The sequence below is a fragment of the Dromiciops gliroides genome, chromosome 3 (assembly GCF_019393635.1).
Source record: "Dromiciops gliroides isolate mDroGli1 chromosome 3, mDroGli1.pri, whole genome shotgun sequence".
NCBI lineage: Eukaryota > Metazoa > Chordata > Mammalia > Microbiotheria > Microbiotheriidae > Dromiciops > Dromiciops gliroides.
The window spans coordinates 589,901,763-589,921,597 of NC_057863.1; the positions used below are offsets into that span (position 1 = coordinate 589,901,763).

At 41.9% G+C, this 19,835-nt stretch overlaps 1 protein-coding gene and 1 pseudogene across 6 annotated transcripts in view; both read left to right on the plus strand.

Annotated features, from left to right (window-relative positions):
- The first annotated feature begins 5,641 nt into the window (after positions 1-5,641).
- LOC122745563 lies at positions 5,642-6,289 on the plus strand (annotated as a pseudogene).
- An 8,413-nt stretch (positions 6,290-14,702) lies between these two features.
- The window catches only part of THRAP3 (thyroid hormone receptor associated protein 3), a 91,509-nt gene continuing 86,376 nt past the window's right edge, over positions 14,703-19,835 (plus strand). For 3 of the 6 annotated variants that reach the window (XM_043992248.1, XM_043992249.1, XM_043992250.1), the window contains exons 1-2: positions 14,708-14,869; positions 17,448-17,504. The gene's annotated coding sequence lies outside the window, so the exon portion shown is untranslated. Of the gene's footprint in view, positions 14,870-17,447; positions 17,505-19,835 lie in introns of all 6 variants that reach the window. The other 3 variants (XM_043992251.1, XM_043992252.1, XM_043992254.1) reach the window with 2 other exon arrangements.

Genomic DNA, 19,835 nt, shown 5'->3' on the forward strand with positions numbered 1-19,835 from the left:
AATTTTTTTTCATCATTTTTCTTTTTTTTTATTCTTTGCCACAAAAGATGCCTCAATGGGTAGAGGAGGCAGGATGGGTATAGTCAGGAATAAAGGTAATATAAAGTAAATGACAGCAATAAATTCCTTAAAATAAATCAATCTAAAGTTAAAGTTCAAGAAACATACCTGGAATTAAAACACAAGCATTTTCTGCATAAAGGCAAAAATTTTAAATACCCCGGATCCCATTTATAATGCTTTTATTTGGCTACAGAGCAATTTATATACATTATCTCATCTGAATCTCACAATTACCCTGTGAGGAAGGTAGTACAGATATTATTTATCTCCATTTTGCAGATAGGAAAATTGAGGTCCAAGGACATTCAATGACCTGTTCAAGGTCGTCTTGCAAATAAATTCCTCATCTAACTGCCAAGTAGTCTGAATTCAGGTTCATTGATCAAAATTTCCATCGAAGCTAAGTAGTATAGAAGGCATTTGAGGGGAGGATCAAATGAGATAATATTTGTAAAGCATTTAGCACAATGCAAAGTGGGAACTTAATAAATGCTTATTCCTTTCCTTCCCCTCCTTCCCTTTTCCCCTCCTCTACCACTTCATTCCAAGGAGCTAAGGACCAGTTCATCTCTCCAAGTGTTCCTTTTCTCTAGCCCCAGTGTTATCTCTGGACCTTTCCCTTCCCCTCACCTCTTTTTTTTCTTTTTTTTTTCCTAGGGCAATTGGGGTTAAGTGACTTGCCTAGGGTCACATAGCTAGTAAGTGTTAAGTGTCTGAGGTCAAATTTGAACTCAGGTCCTCCTGAATCCAGGGCCAGTGCTTTATCCACTGCGCCACCTAGCTGCCCCTCTCCTTACCTCTTTAATGAATTATCTCAGCCCAGGCAATACAATGCTTTCTCCTAGATAAAATTCAGATTTCTGCAATTCATTTCAATTCAACAAGCCTTAATTATGGATCTCTGGGATGTATAGGGTATTCAGGGAGGACTAGAAATGGCAAACTACTCCAGTATCTTTGCCAAGAAAACCCTGAATGGAGTCATGATGAATTGGACACTACTGAAATGATTGAACAACAACTACACCTCTGGTATGAGAGCTTGCTGAGCCTTTTCCAGGGCTGCTGGTCCACCTTTGGTGTCCACCTGTCACCTTCGGCTCCCAGAAGGTGAAACATGTGCAATTGCCATACCCAGTAACAGATTGAACCAGGTTAAGTGTAACCAAGGAACCTCAAATCCATCAGTGATTTAGGGGGATGTCTACCCCAAATATGTGAAGATTTACCCCAGTAGAATGGGCAGATGAGAACAATTTGTTCCAATGGCCAAGAAGGTGCTGTGGAGGGCTTAGACCCTGGTCAGTAATTGAACACAAGGTCATCTACCACACTGAACTTTGATAACCAGTAGAGATAGTGATGATGATGACTTTGTGCAACTCTGCCTAATTTAAATCCAATTTAATCACAAGTCAAGGGGCAGCAAGGTGGCACAGTGGATAAAGCACCAGCCCTGGATTCAGGAGGACCTGAGTTCAAATCTGGCCTCAGACACTTAACACTTACTAGCTGTGTGACCCTGGGCAAGTCACTTGACCCCAATTGCCTCACCCCCCCCCAAATAATTAAATAATTAAGGAAAAAACAAATCAAGACATCACCTTTAATGCCATTAGTCTTCTTCAAAAATGAAGGATGATGGGGGCAGCTAGATGGCACAGTGGTTAAAGCACTGGCCCTGGAGTCAGGAGGACCTGAGTTCAAACCTGGCCTCAGACACTTGACACTTACTAGCTGTGTGACCCTGGGCAAGTCACTTAACCCCAATTGCCTCACCCCCCCAAAAAAGTAAATAAATAATTAAGGAAAAAACAAGTCAAGACATCACCTTTAATGCCATTCGTCTTCTTCAAAAATGAAGGATGATGGGGGCAGCTAGATGGCACAGTGGTTAAAGCACTGGCCCTGGATTCAGGAATACCTGAGTTCAAATCTGGCCTCAGACACTTGACACTCACTAGCTGTGTGACCCTGGGCAATTCATTTAACCCCCATTGCCCTAGCAAAAAAAAAAAAAAAAAAGGAAAAAAATGAAAGATGAAGGGTGTATAATTTAAAATTCTAAATGTAGGTTCTAATCTGTCCCCCCAGTTTTTTGGGGAAAATTGACTAAAATCACTGATAAATGAGTTTAGGTTTTTTAAGGGTTTATTGAAAGATAGTAAAAGAAAGAGAAAGATTGAAAACAGATTTCCTATAACCTGGCAATCCTAACCTTCCTAAGCTCCCACTTCTGAAGTCCTCTGCCACCACGCTGATCTCTTGCACTGAAAAGCGCAGAACCCTTTCCCCAGTGTCTGTTTCCTGCTTCATGTTCTCCTCCCAGAAATAGGAGGTTCTTCAAGCTGATTGCCTAGTGTCATTCAAATTCACTGGTTCATACTGGACCTAAAGGTGGTCTCCATGTAAAGGTCAAAGTTTTTAGCTTCTGAGAACAATTACTTTCTTAAGTACCTGTAAGTACCAGCCAGATGTGCTTACAATCTAGTAAACTGGAAGTAAACCAGTAATCCAGTCAGCAGTCACTCACCTTATCCAATTCAATCAGTTTAAACCAGTCTCCAGGTGGGCCCCTGAGTATCTGCTAAATCTCATCTATCACATTCCATTCATTATCTTGACACATTCCCCCCTTTGTTTCTTCTAGGAACAGGGTGTTCCTTGATGAAACACATCCTATGCTAAGAAACAATATGTAAATAACAATATAGGAAAAGAAGAAAGAGGAAATTTTGTACAGAGGGTCGGTCCCTCATGAATCAGCACTTTGACACTGCCTGCAGAGGGAGGGCCTCTGCAGAGAATACATATTACAAATAGTGTATATAATAACAGAAGGGAAAAAGAAAAACAACAAAACGAAACTGTTCATTCAAAGTCTTTGAGATCTTGTCTTCTTGGAGTGGTGGGATGTCCTCAGGAAAACTGGACTCTGGTTGTCTCTGGACTCACTTCTTTAGCTGTTGAACTGCTGGATTTTCACTAATTCTTAGCTTAGCATTGTCAATGATCAAATTAAACAGTGAGCATTCTTCACAATATAACTCATACTCAAACTTTACGTATATATATATATATATATATATATCATATTACATTCCATTATCTTGACACAGGGGGCAGCTAGGTGATGCAGTGGATACAGCACTGGCCTTGGATTCAGGAGTACTTGCATTCAAATACGGCCTCAGATACTTGACACTTACTAGCTGTGTGACCCTGCGCAAGTCACTTAACCCTCCCCTGCCCTGCCCCAAAAAAGAAGGATGAGCAACAACATTATGGATTTCTGTAAGGACTGATCTGGGGGATTCCTGGATCAGTTTGATTGTTGTAATCTTGGATGGCCCATATTGCCACCTTGTTAAGAAGAGAAAATACACCTTCATATTAAGTAGCAGGCTTGCTCCAAGATTGTGGGATTCTTGGGAGGAAAGACATTTTTGAAAGCTACCATCCTTTGTGCTAGCCTATAAAATAAACCCAAAGAATGATTTAGTCTTTGGGGGCTCCTTTCTGATTCTAGAATACATTAGGTAGAGGGGAGGGAGTAGTAAGGGATTTCTTCCCATCTTTAGGAGCTGCTAATGGGGCAGAAGTGCAGGGAAGCTACCTGTGCTTGCCTGAGAGGCCTGGAGAAGAGAAATCTCAGCTGCCTCTTGTCTTTCTGTTTCCCTTCATGAGTACAGGCCAAAGATCAGAGACCTGAGAGTGGGTTTTACAGGAAGCCTGATCTAGGTAAAAACCAAAGGCTAGTATGCCCTTTGAGGTCAGGAATTGTGTTTGCCTTTCTTTGTATCCGAAGTGATTATTGTAGTGTCTGGCAAATACTAAAATAACTTGACTGACCACCCAAGATATTTCCTTTGTCTGGCTAGAAGACTAGATTCTGACTTTATTAGAGATCCTCTTATCCCTAGTGAGGAAACTGGGGCTCAGCAATCGTACTGTTCGTGGACTCTCCTCTGGGACTTTATCTAGGACTTTCTGAAGCTTCTGCGTATTTTGCCAGTATTTTCCACCAGTGTCCCAGCTTTTTCCATCTCGAGTCAGAAAGAAGAAAGGTAGCTGGGAAAATCCACCTTCCTTAAACCTCATCAAATTGATCAGGGAACTCCTTTGATCAGATACCCCACCCCATCCCATACATTAGTAGTGCTATGTTTGAGGAAGGGGAGTTACAAAAATGAAAAATCACATTGTCCTTGTCTTCATGGAGCTTACAGTTTGATAGGGGAGATACAACATATAGACATCTGAGTAAGATGCAAAGTAGAATGTAATAAATACAAAGGTAGCATCTAGATGAAGGGATCTAAAAAAATGGAGGAAAAAAAAGAAAAGAAAATTGGAGTAGGGAGAGTATTTTTAGCTAATGTGACCAGTGATGCCTTTGTGGAGGTGGTAACATCTATGCTGGGTCTTGAAAGAAGAGAAAGATTTCAAAAAGCAAAGATGAGGAGGGTCCCAAGAATGAAGGAAAGCTCTTGTGAATGCAGAGATGCTGGAATATTCTGAGTTGAGGTTGAGAAATGGCTACTAGTCCAGTTTGGCTGGAACACAGAGCACATGAAGGGGAGTATTAATAATTATAATATTTAACATTTATATAGCATCTACTACATGCCAGGTACTGTCCTGAGTGCTTTACAAATATCTCATCATCATAATACTGGGAGGATGGTACTATTACTATCTCCAATTTATAGATGAGGAAACTGAGACAAATAGAGGTGAAGTGACTTGCCTAGGGTCACACAGTTAGCAAGTATCTAAGACTGGATTTGAACTTAGTTTTTCTTGAGTCCAGGTCTCAAACCACTTTGTCATGGTAGCTGTCATGTGTGTTGTCAATGTAATCAATCAATAAACAAACATTGATCAAATATTTTCTATATATCAGACACTGGGCTAAGCTATGGGGATACAAATGTATGTTTTAAAAGGGGCTTGCCTGCCATATATAATATATAATTTATATAATATATCATTTGATTTTTAAAGCTAATGCTTTAGGTTAATAACCTCTCTTTGTTGACTACTTCTTTTGGTTGCTATAATCTTGGATTGCCTATATTGTCCCCTTGTTAAGAAGAGACAATATACCTTCAGATTAAGTGTTAGGCTTGCACCAAGATTGTGGGATTCTTGAGAGGATGGACATTTTGGAAGCACATAGTGAACACTTCATTAATGTTCCCTCTCTTTCTCTCATTCTCTCTCTCCTTTCATTCTCTGTCTCTCACTTTCTCTCATTCTTTCTGTCTCTGCCTCTCTCTTTCTTACCTATTTATCTATGTCATTACCTCATACTATCTACCTGAATTGAAGACTCAATGTATTTCTGTTTTTCCCAGACTACTCGATTAGCCCTTTATCTCCTCATACAATATTGGCCATTCTATAAGGGTTGGTGGCCACTACTTTTATATATAATAATGTGAATAGTGGCCTTTTGGCTCCCAGCTCGTGCTGGTAAAGGTGCAACTTCTTTTGGTTGTCCTGAATCAGGGTTCATCCAACACTAGCAGCTACCCAGCAATGTCCAGGCTGAGCCTCCACCTTCATTGTCACCATGCCGCCCAAGTTTGACCCTGATGAGATTAAAGTTGTGTTTTTAAGGTGCACTGGTGGTGAAGTTGGCACCACATCAGCTCTGGCACCTAAAATTGGTCCCTTGGATTTGTCTCCCAAAAAGGCTGGTGATGACATTGCCAAGGCAACTGGTGACTGGAAAGGGCTAAGGATCACAGTGAAACTCACCATTTAGAACAGATAGGCTCAGATTGAGGTTGTGCCTTCTGCTTCAGCCTTGATCATCAAAGCCCGAAAAGAACCTCCTCAGGACAGAAAGAAGCAGAAAAATATTAAACACAGTGGAAACATCATTCTCAATGAGATCATCAACATTGCTTAACAGATGAGGCACCAATCCTTGGCAAGAGAGCTCTCTGGAACCATTAAGGAGATCCAGTTTGGGGCAGCTAGGTGGCGCAGTGGATAGAGCACCGGCCCTGGATTCAGAAGGACCTGAGTTCAAATCCGGCCTCAGACACTTAACACTTACTAGCTGTGTGACCCTGGGCAAGTCACTTAACCCCAGTTGCCCTGAAAAAAAAAAAAGAGAGAGATCCAGTCTGTGGGCTACAACACTGATGGCAGGCATCCTCATGATGTCATTGATGACATCAATAGTGGTGTTGTGGAATGCCCAGAAAGTTAAGCTACAAAGGAGACTATTTCAATAAATTAACATTTGACAACAATAACAACAACAACAAAACCCCAAAACAAAACAAAAAACAAACCAATATAATAATCTGAATAAATGGTAGGGAGAGAAAGAACAGAGGACTAGTTGTGAGGACAATAGTCTATGGAAAGTCATGGAGAAATCTCACCTGAAAAGGGAAGTTGGGGCAATTTCTTCCTTTTCAGGCTTGAAGTCCTAGGGGACTGATATTGACTCTAAAGGACAACTAGCTAATCTTACCAAATTCTGATCTGATCTGCAGCAAACCCAGTGCTTACAGTCCCTCTTGGCTCCGTATGGACTACTGTTGTTAAAGACACCAGTAGACAGCCACAGATGCCTCTCAAAATCTTTGTAGGGAAGTCCAGAGGAACTCAGGGCAGTGGTTGGCAAAATCAAATCAAAACTAGTTAAGGAGCAGTTTAATAAATAATGCTCTGGCCACTGTGCTAAGGACTGGGGACACAAAGAAAGTTAAAAATAGCCCCTGCCTCCAAGAGTCTTACATTCTAATGGGAGAGGCATATGTATGCCACTATGTACACTCAAGATAGATACAGAATAAATTAAAGGTGATTTCAGGAGCAAGGCATCAGTATTGAGGGGGTCAGAGAAAGGTCTCTTGAAGAAGATGGAATTTTAGATGAGATTTGAAGGAAGCCAGGGAACAGAAATGGAGGATCAAGTCCTGTAAAAATGCATAGTTAAATTCTCAATTCTGACTAATGGATGTCTGGTATGAATGTAGAGTGTCCCTAATGCTGTCTCCCCTTGAGAAAGATGCTGGGGAGTCGCTTTTTGCTTTGTAGCATCCATGCTGTGTAGGAAGTGAGCTAAGTTGAGCCTACTCTCCCCAGAGACCAAAGTCCTGTAGGGAAGAGTATGCCTCTGAAATATTAGGGGAGGAGTGGAGTCAAGATGGTGGAACAAGGCAAGAACTTGTCTGGGCTCTCCCATATTCCCCTCCAAATAATGCCTCAAAATGAATTCTGGAGCCCCAACAAAAGGACAGGGTGAGACAATTTTCCAGCCCAAGACAACTTAGAAGGTTAACAAGAAAATTCTGGCAGGTCTGGCTCCAGCAAGCTTGTACAGGCCTTGAGGGCAGGGCAACTGAATCATCTGCAATGACTCCTGGATACTAAGTGGTTAAATGCTAGTCTCAGGCACTTAACAATGGATAGAGAAAGTGGGGACACAACTAGTAGGAGCTTATTAGCTTAATAGCTAGGAGAGTAAGAAGATATGCCCCAAACCCCTTAGGGCAGGGCTTCTTAAACTTTTTCCACTCTTGACCGCTCCTCCCCCCCCCCCAAGAAATTTTTATGTGACCCTGGGTATATAGATATATAAAATAGGGATATATAACATTTTACTGTTGCCAAATTTTTCTGCAAGCCCTACATTTAGTTACACGACCCCATATGGGGTCTCAACCCATTGTTTAAGAAGCTTTGTCTAAAGGTACCCTAGAACCCTGCAGGGCTGAAGGAATAGACTGAGTGAGAGCACATTGTTACATCTGGAACTCTGAACTTTCTCTACTTTCTATCTCAGCTTTTATCTTCCTTTGTTTCCCCAGGATTCTTCACAAATACTCTTCCAGCAGTACCAATTCCAACATGTCGCCCAGTTGGTGGAAGTTGGGTGGTATATCCAAAGTTAACATCAGGCTAAAGAAAAAGCAAAAAAAGTCCTGGCCCTCAAAGAGCTTAATCCTAATGTGAGAGACAGTTTGTGTGTGTGTGTGTGTGTGTGTGTGTGTGTTTATGTATATGTAGATAGATAGATAGATAGATAGATAGATAGATAGATAGATAGATAGGTACATGTAAGCTATAGACAGAGTTGATGGAAGGGAACCAAACCCAGCTAGGTGATGCAGTGGATAGAACACTAGACCTGGAGTAAAGAAGACAAGGATTCAAATCTTACCTCGGACATTTATTGGCTATATGACACTTAACCTCTGTTTGCCTCAGTTTCCTCATCTACAAAAATTATAATAATAGCACCACCTTGTGGGGTTATTGTGAGGATAAAATGAGAGAATATTTGTAAAGTGTTTTGTAAACCTTCGAGTCTTACATAAGTGCTAATTATTACTACAAAGTGGAAGATACTAATAGCCAGAGGGACCTGCTATAGAAAGTCTTAAAGGAACTGAGTCTTAAAGGAAGAAGTAGAAGTAGAAGTTTCATGATGCTGCTTTCTTCTGATCCTTTCCCTGTCTTTCTGATTGCTCCTTTTTAGTCTCCTTTTATGAATCAATATTCATGTCCTATCCCCTTAGCCTACTGTTCTCTCTCCAAGCATTTTCTTTTCTTTCACCTAAATATCTAATCAGTTGCCAAATCCTGTCATTTCCAGCTTTGCAGCTTCTCATATATTTCCCCTTCTTGATATGCACACAGCTACTATTCTATTTCAGGTTCTTATCACCTTTCATCTGGACTTCTGCAATAGCTTTCTAACTGATCTTCCTGCCTCAAGACCCTCCCCATTCCAATCCATACTCTACATAGCTGCCAAAGCAATTTTCTTAATGTACAGGTCTGACCAAATCCCTCCCCCACTCAATAAATTACAGTGGCTCCCTATTGTCTCCAGTATCAAATAAAGTTCTTGGGCATTTAAAGTTCTTGACAGTCCAACTCTTTCCTACCTTTCCTATCTTCTTCTTCTTCTTCTTTTACTTTTCCTATCTTTTTTTTTTTTTTTTTTTTTTGGTGAGGCAATTGGGGTTAAGTGACTTGCTCAGGGTCACACAGCTAGTAAGTGTTAAGTGTCTGAGGCTGGCTTTGAACTCAGGTCCTCCTGATAGGCTGGTGCTCTATCCACTGCGCCACCTAGCTGCCCCTTTTCCTATCTTCTTAAACTTTACTCCCCTCTTAAATCATATTAATGATAAAACACTTAAATCATATTAACCAATTTAACCCCAGTCCCAAAACCCATTTGTCTGGATTGGTAGATATCAATGTCCTCTGAGATTCAGTTTTCTTTCATTTGCTGAGTCTCTTCAGACCTTGGTCCTGCTGGCTTCTAGCTTTGAAAGAAAAGATGGAAGATGCCAACACCACTTCAGGCTGCTGAAGGAAAAGCCTCTAGGAAGAAGCCAACTTGAGAGGAGCTGGTGGTCTTTAAGTCCGTATTCCTAGCTTGTTATACTAGAGACTTCAGGGAACTTCTCCTTGGGTGAGATCTAAGACTCTCTCTTTTGGTTGAGCTGAGTTACCCTACTCCTGGTGGGAGAGTTTCTTCACTCTGTATTGTCTGGTATATATTCTTTGTGTGTGTGTGTGTGTGTGTGTGTGTGTGTGAGGCAATTGGGGTTAAGTGACTTGCCCAGGGTCACACAGCTAGTAAGTGTCAAGTGTCTGAGGCCAGGTTTGAACTCAGGTCCTCCTGACTCCAGGGCCAGTGCTCTATCCACTGTGCCATCTAGCTGCCCCCTGATATATATTCTTATATATATATACTTTCTCAGGGGCAGCTAGATGGTGCAGTAGATAGAGTTCCAGGCCTGAATCAGGAAGACTTGAATTCAAGTCCAGACTCAGACACTTACCAGCTGTGTGATCCTGGACAAGTCACTTAACCCTGCTTACTTCATGTTCTTCATCTGCAAGATGAAATGGAGAAGGAAATGGCAAAGCACTCCAGTATCTTTGTCAAGAAAACCTCAAATGGGGTCATGAAGAGTCAAATACAACAAGTACTTTGTCTGATTTCCATTTTTTCCCTATCAAATTGGGTGAATGGGTTTCTTTGATAATTTCTGTGTAATTATTGTGCAACTGGTATTTGGTGGATTTCTTCCCTCTCCCCTCTGCCCCCCCCCCCACCAAGAATGAAATGGTGATTAGAAGCTAGATTGAACCTGAAAACCAGATCCCCATGACTAATAATGTTTAAGGGAGCAGAGAAATGTAATAAACATAAGGAGGGCAGTGGCCAAACTTTTGGCCCAATCTCCTGTTTCCCTTCCTGATAAGAATTAAAGTCTCAGGGGCAACTAGGTGGTGCAGTGGATAAAGCACTGGCCCTGGATTCAGGAGTACCTGAGTTCAAATCCAGCCTCAGACACTTGACACTTACTAGCTGTGTGACCCTGGGCAAGTCACTTAACCCTCACTGCCTAGCAAAAAAAAAAAAAAGAAAAGAATTAAAGTCCTCCCTTGAGAAGAGTGGAGGAAGAAGAGCTTAGAGATGTCTATTCTACTCACCTTAAAGCCACATAATGACATCCTCATACCATATGTAAGGGACAACCCTCATCACACATGCTTGTTTTTTTCTCACATACAACATTCTTCTCCTATCTCCATGCCTTTGCCTTAGCAGACACCTAGGTCAACAATATTCTCCCTTTTCAACTCTGCCTCTGAGAATACCTGGCTTCCTTCAAGTACCTTCCTGATAAAATTACCTTCTACTTACTAGGTACATATATCTTATGTGTATATGTGTACAGATATATGTATACACACATATATAATCTCTCCATGTTGCCTCTCCTATTAGAATGTAAGTTCTTATTTATTAAGCACAGGGTAATTGCTTAATAAATGCTTGTTGATTAATTTCTTCTTTACCAATCATTCTTTCTTTTCACTCACAGGGTTACCTACCATCCTCATTCATGCCCTCATTATTTTTTTAAGTAATAAACATTTTACTTACAGTTTGTAAAGGGCAATTTTTATTCCTCCTTCCCTCCTTGAGGTGATAAGCAATCAGATATGGGTTATACATGTACAGTTATATAAAACATTACCATATTAGTCATTTTGTACAGGAAAACTTGAATAAAAGAAAAAAATTAAAAATTAAAAAAATGAAAGTGAAAAATAGCATCTTCAGTTTGTGTTCCATCAATATAAGTTCTTTCTTTTGAGGTGGAGAGTATGTTTCATCAATAGTCCTTTGAGATTGTCTTGGATCATTGTGTTGTTGAGAATAGTTGTCATTCACAGTTCATCCAACAATATTTCTTTCTCTGTGTACAATGTTCTCTTGGTTCTGCTCACTTCACTATACATCCATCAGTTCATACAAATCTTTCCAGGCCTTTCTGAAGTCATCCTGCTTGTTATTTCTTTCTTTCTTTTTTTTTTTTTGGTGAGGCAAATGGGGTTAAGTGACTTGCCCAGGGTCACACAGCTAGTTAGTGTCAAGGGTCTGAGGCTGGATTTGAACTCAGGTCCTCCTGAATTCAGGGCTGGTGCTCTATCCACCGTGCCACCTAGCTGCCCCTGTTATTTCTTATAACACAATAATTTCCCATCACCATCTTATACCACAGCTTGTTTAGCCATTCCTCAATTGATGGGCATTTCTTTGATTTCCATTTCTTAGCCACAACAAAAAGAGCTGTTGTAAATATTTTTGTACAAATAGGTTTTTTTCTCTTTTGGGGGATGTCTTTGGGATATAAGCCTAACAGTGGTATTGCTGGATCAAAAGGCATGCACAGGGGCAGCTAGGTGGCGCAGTGGATAAAGCACCAGCCCTGGAGTCAGGAGTACCTGAGTTCAAATCCAGCCTCAGACACTTAACACTTACTACATGTGTGACCCTGGGCAAGTTAAGCAGGTAAGGACACATACACACACATTAGATTTTATTCATAACACATCCAGACTCCTAAGTGGTCTCTTTGCTCTAAATTTCTCTCTTCTCCAGTTTGTCCTTCATACAAATGCCAAAACAATCTACCTAAGATTTAGTTCCAATCTTTTCACTTCCCACTAAAAATCATTTAATGATTTCCCTATTGCCTCTAGGAGAATGTAAAAATTTTTTCACCCTGGCACATATGATCCTCAACAATCCTTTCTTTTTTTCTAAGGGCAATGAGGATTAAGTGACTTGCCCAAGGTCACACAGCTAGTAAATGTTAAGTGTCCGAGGCCAGATTTGAACTCAGGTCCTCCTGGATCCAGGGCCTGTGCTTTATCCACTGTGCCACTTAGCTGCCCTGGCCCTCAACAATCTTATTCCAACTTTACTTATTCAGAAACAAAGCAATCGGGGACAGCTAGGTGGCGCAGTGGATAAAGCACTGGCCTTGGATTCAGGAGGACCTGAGTTCAAATCCAGCCTCAGACACTTGACACTTAACTAGCTGTGTGACTCTGGGCAAGTCACTTAACCCTCATTGCCCTGCCAAAAAAAAAAAAAAGAAAGAAAAAAAAAGAAACAAAGCAATCAACAGGCATTTACTGAGTGTTTACTAAGTGCCAAGTACTGTGTTAAGCACTGGGAATAAAAAAGAAAGACAAAAACAGTTCCCAGTCTTAAGGAGCTAACACTCTAATGAGGGAGACATATAAATAACTAGGAATTGTTGATGGAAAGAAGTAACAATGAAGGGGGGCGGCAGCAGGGGTAAGAGTAAGGAGGACCAAGAAAGGCCTCCTGCTGAAGGTGGCATTTGAACTGAGTCTTAAAGAAAGCCAGGGATTCTTAAAGGCATAAGTGAGAAGGAAGACCATTCCAGGTATGAGGGACAGCCAGAACAAAGGCATGAAGAGCAGAGGCAGAGTGTTAAGGAGGAAGAAGCAAGTCGGTGTGGTTTAAGCTTAGAGAAATAAGGTATAAGAATTCAATTAAAAACATTTATTAAGGGCAGCTAGGTGGTGCAGTGGATAGAGCACCAGCCCTGGAGTCAGGAGTACCTGAGTTCAAATCCAGCCTCAGACACTTAACACTTACTAGCTGTGTGACCCTGGGGAAGTCATTTAACCCCAATTGCCTCACTAAAAAAAAAAAAACCAACCAAAAAACCCAAAAAACATTTAAGTGCCTACTATGTGCCAGATAGGTCAACTTAGGTGGCGCAGTTGATAGAGGTCCTGGCCTGGAATTAGGAAGATATGAGTTCAATTTTTACCTCACTTACTAGCTGTGTTATCCTGGGAAAGTCACTTAACTCTGCCTGCCTCAGCTTCCTCATCTGTAAAATAAGACGGAGAAGGAAATGGGAAACTACTCCAGTATCTTTGCCAGGAAAACTTCAAATGGGGCCATGAATAAAAGTGCCAGGCACTTTGCTAAGTGCTGGGTATACAAATAAGAGACACAGTCCTTGCCAACAAGGAGCCTACAATCTAATGGAGGGTAACAAAAGTGGATAAGAGAAAATGGTGCTCCAGTGGGGAGCTCCTGATGCATCACGATGGAGTTACCAAGGTTTTGAGTCCCCTATTAAGGCTTTAAGAGGAGTTTAGTGTTTTAGTGTTTCTCCCTTCAGGCCTTCCAATCAGAGGGGAGAAGAAACTGAAGTGTTGAGTATTAAAACCTGAGTTAATGTGCACGGTCATGAGATTTCAGGTGGTCAGTTCATCTGGGGAAGAGGAGAAAGGGAGGAAGGGGCCACGTTTTCCTATTACTCCCTTTTATATACTCATCGATGTCTGTGTATCTGGTATAACATCCAGAATTCTGGAATGGACCTTTGAGATTATTCCAAGAGAATCCCCTCTTTTTTACACATGGGGAAACTGAGGCCGCGGAGGTTAACGGATCTGCCTGTTCGGGGTCTCTTGTCTCTCCCTCATCCCAGTCTTCTTTTTTCTTTCTTTCTTTTTTTTTTGTTGCGGGGCAATTGGGACTTGCCCAGGGTCACACAGCTAGTAAGTGTTAAGTGTCTGAGGCCGCATTTGAACTCAGGTACTCCTGAATCCAGGGCCGGTGCTTTATCCACTGCGCCATCTAATTGCCCCCTTATCTGTCTTTTCTTCACGGAGCCAAAGCTGAATTGAGATTTGGGGACCATAGAGTCTACGCTACTCCTTTTACAGGGGAAAAACAGACCCAAGGAGGTAAAGTGACTTGCAGAATTGGGTTTCAAATTTCCTCAGTCCAGGGTCAGATCAGCCCATCAGTGCAGGATGGGGCGCTGGACAAGACTGGGACCCCACCTCCCTCCTGCCCAGATCTGTCCAGTTATTCCAGGTCTAGCATTTGATGGGATAACGTCCAGGCTAAGGCGCGGCCCCAGAACACATGGAAGGTTTTGTGCAAGGCAAACTGATTCTCGTGGGGTGGGGTGTGGAAGGGAAGATGGAGGGGGAGAGAAGGAGAGAGCGAGAGTAGCTACTTCCTTTCCCTCCCCATTTCTCTCGAGTTGCCCACAAGGGGCTGGGGTCTTCTTCTTCCCAGCTAAAGCAGGGTCCCTGTGGGGCGGGGGAGGGGAAGAGGAAGAAGAAGGGAATCCACGTGACTGACGCCTGCGCACAGCGTGAAGGCAAGCGTCTGGATAGCGCCGTCGCGCGGCCTTGTGGGAAAAGTAGTTCTGCACGTCTCCTCGGCTAGTAGGCTGGGGCCACTCTCTAACTACGTGTACCAGAAGGCCAAGGGGCGACGCCGCCGCCGTCGTCGGAGAGCGGGGACGCGGGACGGAGAGACGGAGGTACTACGGTCGGACGGGCGGGCGGAGAGACGGGTTGGGACCAGGGCCGAAGCTGTGGCGGGGGCGAGGTCTGGCCTGGTCCGGTTCTGCCGTTGAGAGACTTGTAGCTGCAATCCGCCCCAGGGGCTCCGGTGAGTCTGCAACTCGGCGGGAGAGCCCAGTCGGCGGCTTCCGGGAGCCCGCGGGGCCTGGGCGGCCTAACGGCCCCGGCCCTTCCTCCTCAGAGTTGGGATGGATCCGGGCGCCCCAAGAGCTCAGCCAGGGCCTCTTGCCTTCCTGCCCCAACCCCCCTCCCCCCAGGCCTGGGGCGGCCGTGGGCTCGTAGACTCGGGGAACTATTTGTTTTTTAAGCAGAACCCCCATTCTAGGCTCCCATCCTCCTGCTCCCCGCGCCTGGTGTCTACGCTGCTTTCCTTCTCCAACTAGGTTCTAGGCTGCTTCCCTTCTTTCTTGGGATTTACTTTGTTTTTCTTTTTTTCTCTCTAGTGTCTATTTTGCTTTTCTTCCCTTTTCTGCCTAAGGTCTAGGCTGCTTCCCTTACACCTCTCTTTCTTCTAGGTTCTAGACTGTCCACCGCCTTCCCCGCCCCCCCCCCCCCCCCCGTGTTTAGGCTGTTTCCCTCCTTTTCCTCCCTAGGGCATCGATTGCTTCCCTTCTCCCTTCTAAGGTCTGTGCTGCTTTTCTTTCCCCTCTTTGTAGGTTCTAGGCTGTCTTCTTTTTCCCTTCTAGATTCCAAGCTGTTTTTCCCCCTTCTATGCTTTAAGCTGCTTCTTTCTTTCTCCTAAGGTCTTGTAGGCTGCTTCCCATGCCACCTCCTCCTCCTGGGCTCTAGGCTGCTTTTCCTTGACCCTTGGGCTGAACTGTTTCTCTTTTCTCAATGGCCTAAGTTTTCCTTTCAATTAACCAGTAGGCATTTATTGAGAGCCTACTGTCTCGTGGTTAAACCCCTCCCTGTCATGCAACAAGGAAAAACCAAAACACATTTGTCCCCAAGAAGCTTGTATTCTGATGGGCAAGGGGGAACAGCATCCACCCCTGTCAAAGTAGGTACAAAGTATAGACAAGGAAGTTATGATTGGGAGGGCTAGGACACACTAGCAAGTTGGGAGTGGGTGATGGTTCAAGAAAGGGACTCTTATTGGAAGTAGGTTCAACTGGGCTTCCCCTAGTAAGTAGCTAGGTTTTCCTCCCTCCCCTGGCCCAGGGTTTAGGGAGTTTACTTCCCTTAGACCTACCACCTTCCCCTCTCCTAGTCTTCCTCTTTCAATATGAAACATTTGGGTTTCATGTACTATTGTCTGCCTCTCCCAACTGTACAGGGACCAAATTGTAGAATTTAATTCTCAGTGTGGTCCTCCACCTTAAAATACACCAATATTCTCATCAAGATAGGGTCATATTTTCTTGTAGTAACCAATCTGCCCCGGGGTGGGGGTGGGGGGGCGCTAAAAAAAATCCATTCCCCATGTACCTGCAGGTTAAGATTCTTCGATTCTATCTGAGGAAGGAGTATTTTTAACTCTGGTGCATAGACTTGCCTAAGCCTAATTGGTTTGAGAAGATTCTAGTTGATGAAATTCTAAGACATTTCTACCTTTCCTGGTCTATCCACTCAGAATCATAGATTTTGTAATTCCATTTGAAGGTGACCTTGTAGCCAAAGGCCCAGCTATTTTTTCAGGCAGGAAGGCAACTTTCTTGTGACTTTCCCATCATGTTCTTATCTTCTAAAGTTTAGGGTGTATGTATTGAATAATTGGTGCTTATAAATCTGGAAACTGCTTTCAACTCAAACTTTAATTCTTGTACATTTAATTTAAATAACTATTCAGACCATACAGTTTTCTTTTTTTAAATAAATAAAAGTATTTTATTATTTTCCAGTTACATATAAGGATAATTGTCAACATTTGTTTTCATAGGATTTTTAGTTCCAAATTTTTCTCCCGCCCTCTCTTCCCTCCCTTCTCCCCAAGACAGAAAGCAGTCCAATATAGGTTATATATGTACTACAATCACATTAAACATATTTCTGCATTAGTCATCTTGTGAAAGAAGAATCAGAGCACAAGGGAAAAAGATCATACAGTTTTCTGACCAGCAGGTCAGAATTTTCTTTTCCCTAGTTACCTTCTTCATCTCTAGGAAGTGGTAATGGTATAAGTTGAAGAAACCATTGCTAGCTCTTGAAAGTTGGTAGCCACCAATGGGAATTTAGTGGGAGGTTGCTAATAGCACTGAAGGGATCCTTTTGAGACTGGGGAAAGGCCTGTCAAACAGAAAAAAGGAAGATCATACCTAGGTTTCTGGTGCCAACAAAATAGATTTCAGTGGTATGGACTTAGATTGCAGAAGCATGCAGCATTCCACAATTTTCATTGAACTTGCTTTTATGTCTTTGGCCAAAGTATCTCAGTTATGCTGTTGTCTAGAAAGCAGCATACTTTGGAGATGTATTTGAGCAAAAATGGCTGCTATCAGAGCTAGATTTCCTCAGTATGGTAAATTAATAAAGGCAAGCAAGTTCTATTCCAGGACATAAGATTTGAGGAATGTTATACTTTACTAGAATTTTAATTTATTTTATATTTATTATCTGAGTGAGCCTTATATTATCCGCACCTGGAAAATGAAGGAAGGCTACTGAATATTTTTATTCCTGTTATCTAAAAAAAAAATCTTTTTTTTTCTCATTTCAAATTAATTCAGCACCAGTGACAAGATCTACAGCTTTGAAGACTGACGTGTCTTCTGTTCATAAAACAGGTATAGTACAAATAACAGCAGTTAAGAATTCCACCCTCCTTACAATGTACATCTGCTTATCCTACTGGAAGTCTCTCTTGTCCATAGTTATATGATTCCTGTAGGTGGGAGAATTAACTTCTCTGTGTTTAAAAAAAAAAGTGCATTAAGAACTTTGTTCAGTTTGGAGAATTGATATTGGATTGTTTGGGTATGGTGGTCTGTATACAGATAGTAGAAGGGGAAAGAGGTAGAAGGTTCCCTTCAGATTGGACTCCTCATCTTTTTTCTTCAACCCTGGAAACATAAGAACGTTTGGTGGCGATTGCCTTTTGTCCAAATCGAGTGGAAGATTTGTTAATGCACATACTTCCAGGTATTTATTCAACTTAGCCTCAGGCATTCTTTAGACTTAGAAATATACTCTGTAGGTTTGTACCCTATAAATACTTAACCAGAGATTAAGTGGCAGAAAATGCCTTCTCTTTTCAAACGTTGACCTTCCAGTCTTTCAGAAAATAGGCTTTGGGAGTGATATGATTTGCTATGTGTCATATAAATATTAAGTAGCAGACTAAGACTTGAACAAAGGTTGTCTGACTCCCAGGTCCAGAACTCTTTCCACATAAGTTGCCTCTCATTATCTTCTAGTTTGTAACTGTACAAGAGTTATCTCTCCAGTGGGTTTGGCCATTGAAAGATGTGTGAAATCAAGGATTTGATAAGTGTCCCTTTCCCTCTTCTGTTACATTTATTTTCTAGTCCCAGCAGGAACATAGGAATGTTTCAGCATGAGATTAGTAAGATTCTTTTTTTGGTTGTTTTTTGGTTTTTGTTTTTTCAGGGGCAATGAGGATTAAGTGACTTGCCCAAGGTCACACAGCTAGTAAGTGTGAAGTGTCTGAGTCTGGATTTGAACTCAGGACTTTCTGAATCCAGGGCTGGTGCTTTATCCACTGCACCACCTAGCTGCCCAAGATTCTTTTTTTTTTTTTTTGCAGGGCAATTGGGGTTAAGTGACTTGCCCAGGGTCACACAGCTAGTAAGTGTCAAGTGTCTGAGGCCAGATTTGAACTCAGGTACTCCTGAATCCAGGGCCGGTGCTTTATCCACTGCGCCACCTAGCTGCCCCCCAAGATTCTTTTAATAAAGAGCAACACTAAGGCTATATTAATACCTTTTAAGCCAGATCTCCAAGTGCTATATTACATCAGAGCTTTTTTTTTTTTTCCAGAGATATATGCTATGTGTATCCATTTCCTTGTCAGATAACCTTTGGAAGAGCAATAACTCTCAAATATGCAACTTAATGCTAGACTATACAGCACCTCTAATGCCATATGAATCATTTCACCATCAACCTTCTGGCTTTTTGTATCTTTCATTTTTGTTTCTTCTAGAAAACATACTTTTTGGGTTTCTGAAGGGTAGCAGAGCTGAGAAGGGAGTTTACATTTAATTGGTAAACTGGTTGGACTCCAAACTGAAAGGATACAAGGGACCAGTAGCATATTCTGATAAAATTGTTGTAACTGATTCCATTACTTCTTTTCTATATGAGTATTTTTTCTTTGTTGCTTTAAGAGCAACTATAATTAGCTTCTGAAGGTAGCAGAACAGGCAAGAAGAGAAGTCTTTGAATGTCTGATTTTAAGATGTTTGAGTTTGTTTAGAGCCTGAGTAGCACAGTTGCTTTCAAATTTATGCGATGGCATCTTTTGAAGTTCTTTGAGCCACCATTTCATTGCCTTCATGACTTCTATTTAGTTCTTTGTAGTGTTCATAATTCCATTTTCCTGTGAGCATTAATTTTCATTTTGTAGAAATTTGAAGTAAACTTCAGTCTGGTAGCTGGCAGGAGAAGAGGCTGGTCTATCTTCCTGGGCTTCCTGTGGATTTCTCAGTGTACTAGGAATTAGCTGTTTTAGGATGTACCAGGAAAATGGAGTTTCTCAAAATGTGGAATTCTAGTTACCTAAAGTTCTTTCACAAATACCGTAGAATAGAGATTCCCCACGGTTTTGGTGTTTGACTGGCTCTTTACCCTTGAAATTTTTAATGGCTTCTTACATGATAGTGGTTGTATTGTTAGCATCTTTTCATTTAAGAAATACATGATGGGGGCAGCTAGGTGGTGCAGTGGGTAGAGCACTGGCCCTGGAGTCAGGAGTACCTGAGTTCAAATCTGGCCTCAGACACTTGACACTTACTAGCTGTGTGACCCTGGGCAAGTCACTTAACCCCAATTGCCTCACCAAAAAAAAAAAATACATGATGAACAAAAGAAACTACAAATGCAATAATGCTTTTAAATTAATTTTATTAATTATGGCAATCTATGTTTTGAAAAAT